This window comes from Miniopterus schreibersii (assembly GCF_964146895.1).
Source record: "Miniopterus schreibersii genome assembly, chromosome: 7".
Classification (NCBI taxonomy): Eukaryota; Metazoa; Chordata; class Mammalia; order Chiroptera; family Miniopteridae; genus Miniopterus; species Miniopterus schreibersii.
Window position 1 is genome coordinate 1,250,326 of NC_138108.1, and position 14,546 is coordinate 1,264,871.

At 62.5% G+C, this 14,546-nt stretch overlaps 1 protein-coding gene across 1 annotated transcript in view; it reads right to left on the minus strand.

Moving 5' to 3' along the window:
- Window positions 1-337: 337 nt before the first annotated feature.
- The window catches only part of TWIST2 (twist family bHLH transcription factor 2), a 31,210-nt gene continuing 17,001 nt past the window's right edge, over window positions 338-14,546 (minus strand). Inside the window, exon 2 of the mRNA XM_081142356.1 lies at window positions 338-991. The gene's annotated coding sequence lies outside the window, so the exon portion shown is untranslated. The remainder of the gene's footprint in view (window positions 992-14,546) is intronic.

Genomic DNA, 14,546 nt, shown 5'->3' on the forward strand with positions numbered 1-14,546 from the left:
GGCAGGACACGGGCGGTGAGTGTGATCTGAGGGACGGGACGTGGCCTGGGAGCACGATCTCCACCGGCTGAGGCCCAGGGGCCGGGGGACTGAGGAGGGGCCTGCGTGGGAGGCTGTGTCAACCTCACCCGCTCCCCCGGCCGGGTCCTGTGAACGCTCAGCCGCAGCAGAGACGGGAGTTTCTAGAAAGCTCTCCGATCGCCTGTGGCATAAGACGTCTCACGCCACTCCTTGCCCCTCCTAAAGGGAGGAGACAGCCCTTTCTGTGCCCGGCCGCGGCTGCCTCGGGTCTGAGCCGGGTCCGAGCGGCGAGGTGGAGGAGAGAACAGACAGGACACTGGGGCTGCCGGCGTCTTTATTGTGGGGGGGCGTATACACAGCCACGTGCAGTCACCGAGCTTGTTAAAAATATCTCAATAAATAAAACAAATAAGCAACATATACACTGAAACGGGAAATATAAAAACTGGTTACTGAGCGAGTCGTGGAGAGAGGCGCGGGCGCGAGTCCGGGCTTACTCGGGACTCATGCAGGGCGGGCGGGGCGGGCGGGGCGCAGGTTCTTTCTCTGAGAGCCTTGGTCCAGTTTAGACAGAAGGGTACCGGGGTGCGTCTCTGTTTTATTAAAAAAATATACATTACACAAAGGCACTTAGAGGGAACTACAACTCCAAAGTCCCAATCCTCATAAATGTGTTCCTGAATCCAGAGGTTTCCAGAAAAAACACCCCCTCCCCCCAAATAAAACCCAGGAAAAAATCCAAACAGTGGCAAAGATGGCGCTGAACGTGTCACCGGCGAGGACCGTGAGCGCCACGTGCTCTGCGGGGGCCGTCGGGGGAGGAGGGTGCTGGCCGGGCCTGGGTGCTGCGCGTCCCCTCGTCTGGGTCTTGCCGGAGAGCAGAGCAGGTGCCTCCTTGAGGTTGTTCGGGTTCCAAAGGCCACGGGCTCAGACGCATCCGCATTCCTCGCGCACCTCAGCCCACGAGAGTCTGGAAGACAAGGGGGAGCTTGCGTGAGACACCCCCACCTCCCTCGGCTCCTGGGGCTCCCGGCCTCCCACCGAGGGGCCTCCTCTCACCCTCCCAGCAGAAACGGGACGGGTGGCCTCTGGTTGGGGCCACCAGGCATCTGCAAGCTTCCGCCCTGCACCCAGGGGCCCAGGCCAAGCACCGTCTCCCACCTCCACCCTCGCCTCCTGCACCCACTGAAGGTTTCTTCCCTGCGGGCTCTGCAGGGACCCCCAGTATCGACTGTGGAACCGTGAGGTGAGCCAGGAGGTGAGGCTGTGGGGAGTGAGGGGCGGGAGGTGAGGACCCAGAGAAAGGAGGTGACCGTGGCTCAAGGTCCGTTGCCTGCTGTCGGGGCTGCAGGCTGACCGCCCTGTCCAGCCAGCTTGCGTCGCCCCCCGACGTGTGGCATCATGGCTCCCAGAGGCCTGAGCACATTGGGGATTTTGCGGGCCTGGCCGGAGAGGCCTTGGGTCCCGCTGCCTCGGGGGTGTGGGCGCCCACCCCAGGCCTGGTGCCGGCAGCACTCACTTCCACGGCCGGGGACACATACGAGTAACCACGTAACCGTCAGACCCCAAAGGAGGCAGGCCGTTCACGGGGACCTTGTGAGACCCCCGCTGCACTGGGCCACGCGCACTGGGGCCGCCTAAGCGAGGTGGACGTGCCCTCATCCAGAGGCGCGTGGGGGGGGCTGTGGCCTCAGTGCCGACACAGAGACCGGGTCCGCCGCAGGGGCTGGGGCGGGGCTCGGGGACAGGTGGGAATCGGGGACGGCGTCACCGTCACCGAGGAGGAGGCAGGAAACTGTCACCCGGAGGAGTCTGCTGAGGGGGTTGTGGGGGGCAGGACGTCGCGGGGAGGCGGCCAGGTCCTGGGAGGAGGTGAGTGAAGGCACAGAAACGAGGAAGGGCTTCTGATACGGTGACGGCGACGCCCCAGCCCCGCGTTTGTCAGTGTGAGTGTGTCAGTGTCTGTCCATGTGAGTGTGTCAGTGTGTCCGTGTGAGTGTGTCAGTGTGTCAGTGTCCGTGTCAGTGTGTGTGTCAGTGTGTGTCCGTGTGAGTGTCAGTGTGTCAGTGTCTGTGTCAGTGTGAGTGTGTCAGTGTGCGTGTGTCTGTGTCCGTGTGTGTCCGTGTGAGCAGGTGGCCCTGAGGCTGCTCAGCAGGGGGCAGCAGTGGTACGAGTCCCCCCTCGCACCCGAGCCCACACTGACCCCTGCTCCTCTGGGAAGCCCAGAACCTTTGCTGAGTTGACAAAGATCTGAAGAGGCTCAGACAGGCTTTCCCTAGAACTCGTGGTGCAGACACACGCGGACACACGCAGACACACGCGGACACACGCAGACACACGCGGACACACACGGACACACGGACACGCGGACACACATGGACACACGTGGACACACGCGGACACACGCGGACACACATGGACACACGCGGACACACGTGGACACACGTGGACACATGCGGACACACGCGGACACACGCGGACACACGCGGACACACGCACACCCTCCCAGTTGAGAGCACTCCGAGTACGAAGCCCTTTCCAGTGGCCGGCGGGGAGTCCGGCCGCGCTCCTGGAGCGTGTGCTTGTGATTGGGTGACTAACCGGGCTGGGGGGCCACGTGGAGCCCCCTCGGCGGGAGGGGCAGCACCGCGGCTCCTGACATTCAAGCTGCCCGGCCGTCCGAGGGGACACGCGGGCTCACCCACGAAGAGCCAGGACAGGGCCGCCCGAGCAGGGGGTTCAGGCGCAGGGGGCAGGGCAGGTGCACCCGTCTTCCTGACCCAGAGGCTCCGCCCGGCCCCCTCGGTGTCGCCCTGACACCAGCCCGTCTGCTGCCGTGGAACCATCTGGGCCCCGGCCGCCTCCCCACAGGAGAGCCACCCGGAGCCGTGGGCGCCTCTGCGTCTCCGCGCGAGCCTGTCGAGGGGCCGAGCGGAGCCTCTGTGCTGCCCACAGCCTGCGGACACTGCTCAACTCCACGCCGGGCCGAGTGCAGGGAGCAAACGTCGGTGCGAATTCCCGACAGGGAGGCGGCGGGCGACAGGGCGAGGCTTGATGACAGCCCTCCGCCCACCTGCCCTCTGCCCGCCCCGCCCGCCACCCTGCCGCCCTCCCGCCCGCCGTCCCTCCTCCCTCCCACCGCCGGCCATCATCGTCCATAAACTCATTCACCCTCCCACCTGAGCGCCGGTCACGTGCCCGTGTGCCAGGGATGCCACTGGCTGTTTGAAAAGCCCCGGCACACGCCCCGGGGCCCAGCGAGGGGGAGGAAGCTGCAGGTGAACAGCGGGCACGCCGGGCGCAGTGAGACTCTGCGGCCAGAAAGGGGGACCGGCACCGGGGACTTCACTGACTGTCAGGGACAGCAGGTGGGGAGCGAAGGGGGGGCACCGATGGGAGGCCTCCTCCAGCCAGACACAGCGAGGCGCAGGCGCACACACACATGCACACACACACACACACCCACACACTCACACACACTCACACTCACACACACTCTCACACAACCACACCTTGGACTTTGCCAGTGGAGACGGGAAGGGTGGGAGGTGGTTTCGCGAGGCCAGGAGGTGCCCACAGAGCGTGGCCGTCGTCCACAGCACAGAGCAGGCGTCCCGGGCGTTGCCCTCTCACGGCCCCTTCAGCACGGAGAGTGGAGGGGTCTTTGCTTCCACCTGACCCTGGAATTGCCCGATTCACTCAAAGGGGCACCACCTGGTTTCCTTCCTCCCTCTCGGTGCACCGAAAACAAAGGCCCCTCAAATCCTGGGCTCCCAGAAACCCTCCCTGGGGTGCAGGGAAGGGGCCAAGTCGAGGTGAGCAGTAACGGGCACCGTGGTGAAGCTGACCGTGGCCACCTACCCTGTGGGTGCCTGTCCCACCGGGTGGCCCCTTTCTCTTGGGCATTTGTCTGGCACTGTCCTTCAACTGGGGTGCACTGTCCCCGGCCACACTGGACGTGGCTCCCCAGAGCTGGCTGAGGGCCAGAGTCAGCTTCATCTCATCACTCACATGACAAACAGAATTCACATCGTGGGGGGGGGGGGCATCGCCACGTTGAACTGCTTCCAACAGCCAGAGAGCGGGGACCAGCCTTTCCAAACAGGATGCATCGTCGGGAGAAGCCAGAGGGGTCTGCGCCCGCAAAGCGAGCAGAGCCTCCTTTGGACTAGAAGGTACAAGCAGGGAGCGAGCCAAGGGCTCGTAGAGACAACCCCAGTGTGGGGCCCTCCGGGGACACCCTCACGGGTCAGGCCCCACCCCTCCCTGCCCCCCTCTCTGCGCCTGTCGGCCAGGGTGGGGTAGGACAGAGGAAACACAAGGCCAAAGACAGAACGGGAACCCCAATGACCATGAGAACCCCCCCAACACTGAGAACGCCGGAGGGGACCGGGCTGTCCCGCGCAGGTCGGACTCGGTTATTACGACTTGATTTTCAAAAGAGACGTTTAAGGGCAGGTGGGCTGAGGAGGGATGGACAAAAGGCGAACTTCCCCCTCCCTGGGAATCATGCGTCGAGAAGCAGCCGGACTTGTGAGGTTATTTCATTTTCACTGCGTGCCTCCGGCGGCTGGGCCCTGGCCCCTCGTCCCAGGTCCTTCCCTCCCTTGGGTGTCCCTAACCTGTAAGTGGTCCCTGAACCAGGGTGGCTATACCGGCAGGACACTCTCGTCTCTCTTTGTGGGCCCTGCGCCCATTTTCAAAGAGTGGGACAGAGGCCACGGCCACATGAGTCCCAGGCCAGTGTCACGGAGGCCACGGCACTGCCACATGTGGCCCACACTGCTCTGCAAAGCAGGTCAGAGTTGAGGTCCAGGCGCTTGTCTGTGGGGACAAACCCCCTGTGGAGGGTCCAGCTTTCCCAGGAATGGGGGGGATTCCCTCATCCCACCTGCAAAGTTCCCAGGACACCTAGCAGTTGACGGTCCCCTGCTGACCCTGCAGAGAAACACCCCACACGCCGCCCATGCCACACAGCTGAGAGGTGACCTGCGGTCTCCAGGACCGGTGGCCGCGGTGTGTGCGGGGCAGGTGAAAGCTCAGGAAGGCCACCACGACCCCGGCGCAGGCTGTGTGTCCTGGCCTGGCGGGACCGTGCCTGTTTGCACCGGGGCCACCAAGGCCCCTGTTCTCTGAACGCTCTGCTGCTTCCACGACCGGCCCCATGCTCGCCGACGCCACCTGCGGGAGGCCCCTGCACTCAGGGCCCGGGGTCCGGGGCCTGGGGCTGGCGGGCAGGGCGAGAGCCGGCAAGGACAGGCTGTCCCTGTCCCTGGCTCCATGACTCAGGCGTGACCCCAGCTCCTGCCGCCCGTGTGTGAGAAAGGAGCCTTGTGTGGACCGGCCGTGTTTACGGTGCCGTGGCCGCTCCTCTGAGGCTCCCTGGCGGCTCGCAGCAGAGTCCTGGCCTTGCCTCCAGGGAAGGGAGACTCCGCGCATCTGGCAGCGGCACTCTCGGCTCTGCCTCTCATTTTCTCTCTCCCCCTCTCTCCCTCTTTTATTCTCTCTCCCTCTTTTATTCTCGCTCCCTCGCTCCCTCTCCTGGGCCCGGCTGCGGTGAGTCAGGCTGACTGTGTCTGGAACGGCCTGTCTGCCAAGGAGAAGTCAGCCCGAGAGCAGCTGGGGAGAGGCAGCCTCGCCTCTGGGTGACCAGCAGGTCTCGTCCTTAGTGGCTCCCAGTGTCACTGCCGTGGAGAGACCCGCCCTGCAGGCCCGCCCGAGGCGTTCCCAGCGAGCTGCTGTCCCAGGGGAGCCGCGGCAGGAAGCCCCGCGTTCCCGCTGGCGACGCTCGGCGCTGACCCCGCGGCCCGCCTGCGAGGGAGGCTTCCCCCCTTCTCCCCGGTGAGTCCCGGGACCAGACGCTGCGGAGGGTGCGGGACAGCGAGGCTTGTGGTCCTGAGTGTGCAGAGAGTGGGGGCAGCTTCTTCCAGGGGCCGCGGCCTCCACATCTGAACTCCTGCCACCAGCGGGGAGCTCCGGCTTCTCCAGATGGCTGCAAACCCAGCTTCCAGATAAAATCACTGCTAGGAGAGGGGGGACAGTCCCCCTGCGGAGCAGCTTCAGCGGGTGGTGCGGGAAGTGCCTTTGGAGACCGTCCCCCTGACGACGGCATTTCAGAGACAGGCCGGCGGTGACCGACTCTCAGTCACCAGGGGGGAAGCAGGCCCCCAGCCCTGGGCCGCGGAGGCCTCGTCTCCAGCCACCGCCTTCGCCCCCACAGCACCCGCCACACGGGCCCCCGGGGTCCCGACTTAATAAATGTCTTCGCGCAGTTGACAGACGAGAACCTGAAGACGCGAGGCTCCCAGCGACAGCAGCCTCGGCTCCGAAGAGTCGAGAGCTGCGCTGAGCACGACTCGGACCCTGTCCTCACCCAGGTCACAGTCACGTGGGGACAGACAATGTTTATATTAACAAAGATGGACTGTGTTCTAATGAAGATACAATAAAAGTACATAATAACTACAACCATTTTGCTACAAAATAAAAATACATGTCATCAATGTAAGTGGTTGTAGCAAAATGTAACGTGTTACGGTAAAGGTAGGACAAGGTTCATCATAAACGCACAGGTCCCCGGGGCTTTGGGGGACCTGTGCAGGCTCAGGGGCTGGCGCTGGATCCTGAAGGACGGCTGGGCTGCGGCCACGGGCTGAAGGGCGCGTGGGCAGAGGACAGGCCACAGGAGCACACGCGAAGTAGGTTGAAGGAAGGCGAGGATTCGGGGGTGATGGGGAGCAGTGTCTCTGGAGAGGAGGTTGGGGAGGCTGCACACAGCCTGTAAGGGGCACCTGTGAGCTGGCTGGCAGTGCCCCCTGCTGGAGGGAGGACCAGCCTCGGAGGGGGCAGCCAGCACCTGGACTTGGCAATGAGGGTCACCAGCCAGCTTGGGAGGGCAGGTCCAGCCCAGCGTGGCCTGGGCCCCTTAGGAACAGTCTCCCACACCTTACAGACAGCAACGTGCCAGGAGCTGGGACCGACTGTGGCGCCGCCTCGCGCCCCGCGTGCGAGGCCCCCACGCGGTTTACATGGAATTCACTGAAGGCTCTCGAGGCCTCTGAAGGCGGCGCCCTCCCCTCCCGTGTGTTCAACATAAACACGCGGAGCCCCGAGAGGGGCAGACAGCAGGCGCAGGGAGAGATGAGATGGGAATTAACCCCGGGCCCGAGGTCTGCAGCAGGTCACCCGTCTCTCACGGGGGGGGGGGGGGCCACGGGGCCTACAACATTCGGAAGGACACCTCTGAGACCATTTCCTATGAACAATCAGGTATAAAACTGCCCCGTAGCACATCGGCTCTGAGGACAAGCTCTCAGTAACTACCTCCAGCTTCAGCTCTCAAAATTAACCTCAGAAAAGTGGACACTCTTAAAAATTCAAGACTGTTTACAGAAACAATTACACCTAAATCTATTTTACCAGGCACTCTTCTTTTCAAATGACCCAGATAAAAGATGCTACTTTGGAAATATTTGCACATATCTGCTCATATTCAGGAGAATGCAAAAACCTTACTAAGCTTTGGAAAGAATCCTGCCGCGGTCCAATTCCCAGGCCTTGAGATCTCTGGGAATCCTGGTCGCGCAGACGCTTGAGGTCTGTGGTTGATTTAGAAAAGCCAGCAGCACCCAGGGGCCCTGGCATGGAGGGTCTACCTCTAGGCTCTTGGGTGGCTGGGGGCTTGGCCAGCCCACCCCTCCGGCAACCGGAACAAGTCCCCTCCTTCCCAAGATCTAGATTCAGTCACTTTCAGCTCATTCCATACTTTTGAACTTTGGTCCCCTGTGAACAAGACTGATCGCTGCTGGGAAACACGTCCTGGTTAGAAATCAGCTACCACACACTGAAGTGCTGAACACTTTGCCCGGTTCAGGTAAAATCGGCTCAGAGAAGGACAGAGAGACCCCGGCCGGGAGGTGGTGTGGCTGTGGGCAGGCAGTGTCCAGGCCACGAGTGGACGCTCCTCTTGCTCCTGGGACCCTGGGCTGAGAACAGGTAGGTCTTTCACTGTGACTCTCCAGTGCCGCACGCCTCCCGCCTTCCCTCCGACCTGCATCACCCAGTCACCTGTGGACGGAAGGTGTTTCCCACCAAGAAGCACCCCCCACGCCAACATCAGGGCTCAGCCAACAGCCCACAGCTCTCGGTCCCAGCTATGAGCCAGGGGCGCCCAGGGCTGGGTGGCGGATCACCTACACTGAGCTGACCTCGAAAGCATCTTCCGAGACAAAATTTGAATTATCCCCAGACCTTGTACGAGGGACCAGAGAACCACGAAAGAAAATCAACCAACAGACGTGGAAAGAAACCACTTTCTCCCCACAGAGTCCAGCTTGAATCTCAGGCATTTTAACTGCCCAGTTGAAGACGTAATTAACACTAAGTGAAACTGTGACCTTGAATATTTACAGGGGTGCAGGGGTCAACATCCTTTCACGAGCAGCTGGGGACTCTGACCCCGAGGAGGGTCCTGGCAGGCAGTAAACCAAAGAGCTGTCCGCGGGTCTTTACAATAACGTTTACTGCACATCCATGTCTTAGCGGGAAGATCGTCGATACGATAACTGTAAGCTCAGATCACAAACATGCTTCAAAATGTGGAAGCCACCTTGGTTCCCTACGGACATGACCCTGAAGCGTTCCAGGAACGTGCCCTTGCCTCCCAGGGCTGTGCAGATCACCTGTAATACGGCTTTCAGGATCCTTGGAGGTCTAAATGGTGAATTCTTACTGTCGCCCATGACACCACCAAACAGAATCCCGCCTGCTCTGCTGGCACCAACCCGTGAGACCGGGAGGGGACCGTGCTCAGGTCTAGACACCTTCTGCTGGACGGTGGGCTGGTGTCACAGACGCTGAGGACACCAGAGAGGCAGAGTCGTGAATAACGTTTCTCAGCTGTCTTCTTCCACGGGTCAAATGTGCACAATATACCCAAAGAGGCCGCTTTCATTTCCCCGTCTGCGCCTGACCTAAATAAAGCAAACCTTTGCAGGGCACATGGGGCACTGGGAGGGAGGAGTGGGGCAGAGGGGCCCGGGGCCCAGAGGAGGGGACCCTACTGTCCAACAGCAAACCCTCTGGCAGCTCTCCTGGGGGACCACTCTGCAGACCGGGGAGGCAGGGGCTCCCTGCAGGGACGCAGCTTCCCTGCCAAGTCCACCGTTTGGAAGGCGAGAGCCGAGAGGCTGGAGAAGTGGAGGAAGGCTCTGTGGGCCGGGTCGGACCCCAGATGCGCTGAGCTTCTAGGGTGACGTGTCTTCGTCTGTATCCTGCACTGGCTTTTTCCTCAATGGAGGAAGCTCAGCTGCTGAAATCCTTGGCCCTGCTCTGCCTCCGTATCGTGCCACCCAGGGGAGCTGGACGGGCCTGGGATGGTGAACTTGGGGAGAGAAAAGTGTGCTGGGCACCAGCCCTGGCATCTTCCCCGAGGTGCAGGAGCTGACTGCAGGGAGCAGGCTCCCACCGCCCTGGGCCTGCTGTGGTCTGGCAGCTCTGCTTGACCCCAGGACCCTCTATCTCAGCTAAGGTCGTGCTCCAGTCAGCCTTGGCCCTGTCTCACGTCTCAGCACCCAGGCAGGGACCAGGGTGTGCTCGCCTCCCCTGCACCCCCAGCCCTGCCTGGTGGCACGTGGGAACCTGTTCACTCATCACACCACTGCCTGGGGTGTCCAGGTGGACACTGAGGGAGTGGCGGGTGGGGTAGGGGGGACGTCCCACACCACGAGGACTTTCAGGGCTCCACTCTGAGAACTGCCCTGGAGAGAAAGGCTATTTGCCAAGGAAGGTTCCCTCAAGCCAGGTTACGCCCACCTGCCTCCCCTTTGCCACCTGTGATCTTGGTCCTGTCTTGTCCTCAGACTGGACCTCATTCCACCCAGGTAGAAACGGGGGACCTGGCTCAGGGGTCTTCGTGGTCCTGGGAGGGGGGGTGTCTCATGATTTTTTAGAGTCTCAAGATCCGAGCGCTTGCTCACACTTTCTGTCTGGGGGCCCAGCTGGCATCTGATGAATCTCTTCCAAGAGCTGGTCTTAAAGGTGTGAGACCCGTGTCCCCAGGAGATGCTCAGCACCGCGAGTCCTCACAGCCCTTTCTGGGGAGAGTTCTAAAGGGAACAAAGGGGCTGGAAGGGATGCAGACCAACCCCAGGGAGGGCCGCCCGCGGTTAATGCCTCCTGTGAGGGGCTGAAACCAGACCTTCTCGCTGCTTCCCAGCCCGGGGCCCTGCCAGGCGACTCTATCAGCCATCAGTCCCTGACATCTTGCAAATGCAAAAGCAGGGATGGCCACAGTCCTGTGTGTGGTGCAGCTGGGAAACCAGCCAACAGACCTTCATGGTTTTCATCCCCGAAAGCCACCCCCACAGGTCCACAGTCGCCGTGTCCACCCCGTGTCCACCCCGTGTCCACCCCGCCTCTCCCACGCTGGGAGCGGGGGCACCACTCACCCCACCCCGCCATGTGCTCAGCCCCTCCCTGCCCAGGCTTCCAGAAAACTCTCCCGCTCACAGGCTGGCAGCTTTCCCTGCCCTGCCTTCGAGATCCCACTGCTCCTCCATCAGAAGTAAAGGCTCTGAGGGTACCGGGTGGGCTGGCCGCCTCTGCCCTCGCCCTCGGCGTCCCTGTGCCTTCTCCCCTCGCTCCCGTGTTCCTCTCCTTATATTTCCTGATTAATGTCAAGTGAGCCAGCCCAGCCCCTGAGACCAGCAGCTGCAGACATGAGCTCAAGTGGACTTTAAATCAACAGAGAATTTTAAAACGAGTGACGTGGCGAAGGCTCCGGTCTCCGCCGCGGAGGGTTCTGCTGGCCCCACGGGTGCCCAGGGGTCCCGGGCCTCACAAGGGGAGACGGTGGAGGAAACGGACCCTCACAGCTGCTGCGCTGTCCCCCGAGGCCCCTCCGGACCATGGGAGGAAGTGACAGAGCTGGAGACGGAGGACCGGGGACGCATGGGGTTCGCGCGAGTCTCCAGAAGGATCAGCCGAGAAAGAGAAGCTGGAGGGAAAACACCAGAGAAACACTCACGTCCACTTTGCCGGAAGCCCTCCGGCCAGTCCCTCGGGGCCATGCTGACCCTGTCTGAACAGCCTCAGGGTTCGAGGTCCCCGGACAGGACGCTCTGACGGACGGACATTGCGCTCCGCCCCTGGGGCTGCGCCGGCCAGTGGAACAGGCACGGGGTCAGGCGCTCCTTCGCACCCAGCAGGGCGCACACGCGGGTCACCAGGAGCCCCGCGCCCATCCCGGGGGCGCACCTGCACCGCGTCTGCGGCCCCTTGGCTGCCGTCACTGCGGCTCTGGCTCTGAGCGGCCAGCACGGCCCCAGGTCCCCGAGGGCCCCTCAGAAAGTGTCCTGTTTTGTAAAGAGAAACCGTGGTCCCAAGACGCCTGGAATCGCGTTATCCCGCGCGGGACGCAGACGCATGCGCTCCCGCCAGCTCCTCACCAGGGGACAGGACGGACGTGTGAGTGACAAGCTAATTTGCTCCTTTCAAGGAGTTTTCCTCATGAACTTAAGCGTTTTCACAGATCATTAGCTCCGTGGCCAGAGGCCCAGCGGGGAGGAAGCTGAGCCGCAGTGTTGGTGGCTTCCCTCCTGGAAGACCAAGGGAAGGCCGGGCACAGTGGCTCTGAAATTATAACAACATGAGTCATGTCAGCCCACATTCAGTTCACACAAGCTCCTAGAGCCTGCTGCTCGAGAGGCGGGCGCTGGCACCGGAGGACGGGGCATCTGCGTTTCCGCTCAGGCCGCAGCACCGACGTGGCCGGGGAGAGCCCTGGCGTGCAATCCGGCCACCGTCCAGTGACGGCCGCGGAGGCAGGCAGGCTACAGTGAGGTCGGACACCGAGCGGAGGAGCCCATGGAGACGGGACCCGTGGGCGTGGGGACCTGGGTGGCTGCTGGGAGAGGGAAGCCCTGAGCCCTGGCGTATGAACAGGGGCTCAGAGCCGGGGCCTGGACTTAGATCCCGCCCTGCCCAGTGCCCCCCGAAACGACTGTGTGTGAGAGAGAAAGGGAGGGAGGGAGGGAGGGAGGGAGGGAGGGAGGGAGGGAGGGAGGGAGGGAGGGAGGGAGGTGGGGAGAGCTCCCCACCAGGAGAGCCGCCAGCTCAGGGCAGAGACCCAGCCCTGCGGAGCCCCCCAGGAGTCCTCCCCGCTGCTGGGGACCAGGTCGCGGTGCCTGGCCGGCTGAGGGCACAGTGGGGCGTCTGAAGTGAGCCGCTTTCGAGAGAGGGGACCTATGAATGATGAGGCGCAGACGACAGGAACAAGCCCAGACACTCCTGGGCATCGGCAGGGACAGTCACTCGTCCACTGCAATTCATTCTGATGCTCCGCACACCCCCCGGTCCACAGGGCATGACCCCCATGCTCTCCAAGGTGCTGGGGTCCAGGGAAGACCCCCCTGGCTCACACACAGGCTCAGCGGGAGGGAGCTGGGAGGGGGTGTCCACCTTGGACGGCCACCCCCTGCCGCTGTGCCCGCAGGGTCCTTCCTTCCGGTAAGACACACGCCGCCCCTCGGTGCTGCACAGCGAGAACCCCCTGTAATCACGGCCTCACTCCCATCACGTGGGTGCCTCGGCCCTTGCAGGCGACAACGTGCCCTTGCTCGGCGGGTTTAGTAGGTGAATTCTCACTGCAGCCTCCAGCGTGAGCATTGAAATGAAACACTGAAAAGGGGCAGGGGCTCCTAAAAGGGGCCAGCGGCTGCAAGGAGGGTGGCCGGGTTCCTGCTGAGAGCACAGACCCGCCCCGGTGCCCAGCACCCTTCTCACCCCTAAACCTGCCTCGGCCTCAGCCTCGGGGCCACGGCCGCCGGCACCTTAAACCTGTGCAGTCGTGTGGTCCCGGAGACACGTTTCCTCTGCGTTACCTCCTGAAGGGACAGACTCCACATCCCCCCGGGACTCAGACCTACCTGAAGACAGATCAAGCTCCACCTGCACTGTGCCAGCATCCCGGGCACCGGGCAGCGGGCACTGTGTCCCCTCAGGCCAGGACCCCCGGGAGGGCCACGGGCCCCATGGCCGGAGCCAGCGCCGAGGCCCCTCCTCGCCGCCAGGACGCCCTGCGGTTAGTCTGTTTGCCATTTAGCTCTCGATTAGGCCGCTGGGGGAGTTTCAGTGCGATCCCGAGAGGCACGTGGCCTGTGCTGCAGGTGGGCTCCATAAAGGGCACCGCCGGGTGTTTTCAGCATCAGCCGAGACGCTGACATTTATTTTCTGTTTGGACGGTGGATGAGTCGAATTCCGTAACTCAGGAGAAGATTAGGAATAATTTTAACGCTCGTGTCAAAGCCCTGGCGCAGGCGCCTGGGTTAGAGTCCTCCTGTCGTCCATAATACAGCCTCCTGGCCCCTGCCCTTGCCCTGGAACACCGCTGATTTATTTTCACCTAGAATTCGATCTAAGTTCCCGAGGAAATGGGTCTGTTTGTTTCTTTAACTTCAACAGGCTTGGGAATCATAATTGGGATAAGTGCCCCGAGAGACTTTCTTTTCTCTGCACTAGTTGCATTGTGTTGGGACTGTCCCCAAAGGGAGGGGCTTTTCCTCAGTCCGGGGGGGGGGGGCCTGGCACACTGGGGGCCTAATTATTGCCCGATGGTCCCTGAAAGAAAAGGGAGTTGCCAGACAGGGCAGGCTTGGGGCCCCACGTCGCCCAGGGAGGCAGTTCGTGAAACGCTGCTCAGTCATTTTTCCTGGACTTTATTCTGCCCGGTTTCGAAACTCCCACAAGTAAGGAAAGTTATGAGCTCCCGGGAGCCCCCTGGTCCCACTGCAGAGGCTGCCTGGGTGCCCGACTCGATGTCCCTCTGGTGAGGGCGCGAATGCTAGTGCACCTCCTGGGTGCACTGGGCACCCTCCTGCACCCACCCAGGGGCAGGGGCAGAGGCGGGGGCCGGGGCAGGGGAGGGGGCAGGGGCAGAAGTGGGGGCAGGGAAGGGGGCAGGGAAGGGGGCAGGGGCAGGCTGACAGCCCCATGCCCACAGGGAGCAAGTGGGTGCGGACAGGCCCCTGGCCAGCCTGTGGGCCCAGGCTCCACGCCTGCACCTGGGGCCCCCCAGCCCTGCCAGCCGGGGAAGCCCCACAGGAAACGGGCTCCCTGGCCTCCTGTTTGTTTTTCTCCGTTGCATCAGGACCCTCCTGAAGTAAACCCTCAGGACCGGCTGCGCGGTTCCAGGGGTCCCTGCCAAGGCCTGCGAGCGAACCTTTCCATCTATTTATTTACTTTTTGGTACGTGGGGACAGGGGAGAGATCTGTGACCCCAGAAATGGGGCCAAGTGACTAACGCCGGGGGAATCTGGCCTGATTGATGGCCTCCCAGTGACCCGGGTCAGGGAGCCGAAGCTGGCGGCATTGTCTTGGCTCCCACGTGGTCCTGACTGTGCGGCCTGCTGCAAGCCGGCCCGCACCTCAAGGTGCTGTCCAGTTCTGCGGGTCCCTAACGGACCAGCACCAGCCCCACAGGAAACAGAGCAGCGGGGATGCACCTTTATCCGAACGCTTGGCCATGT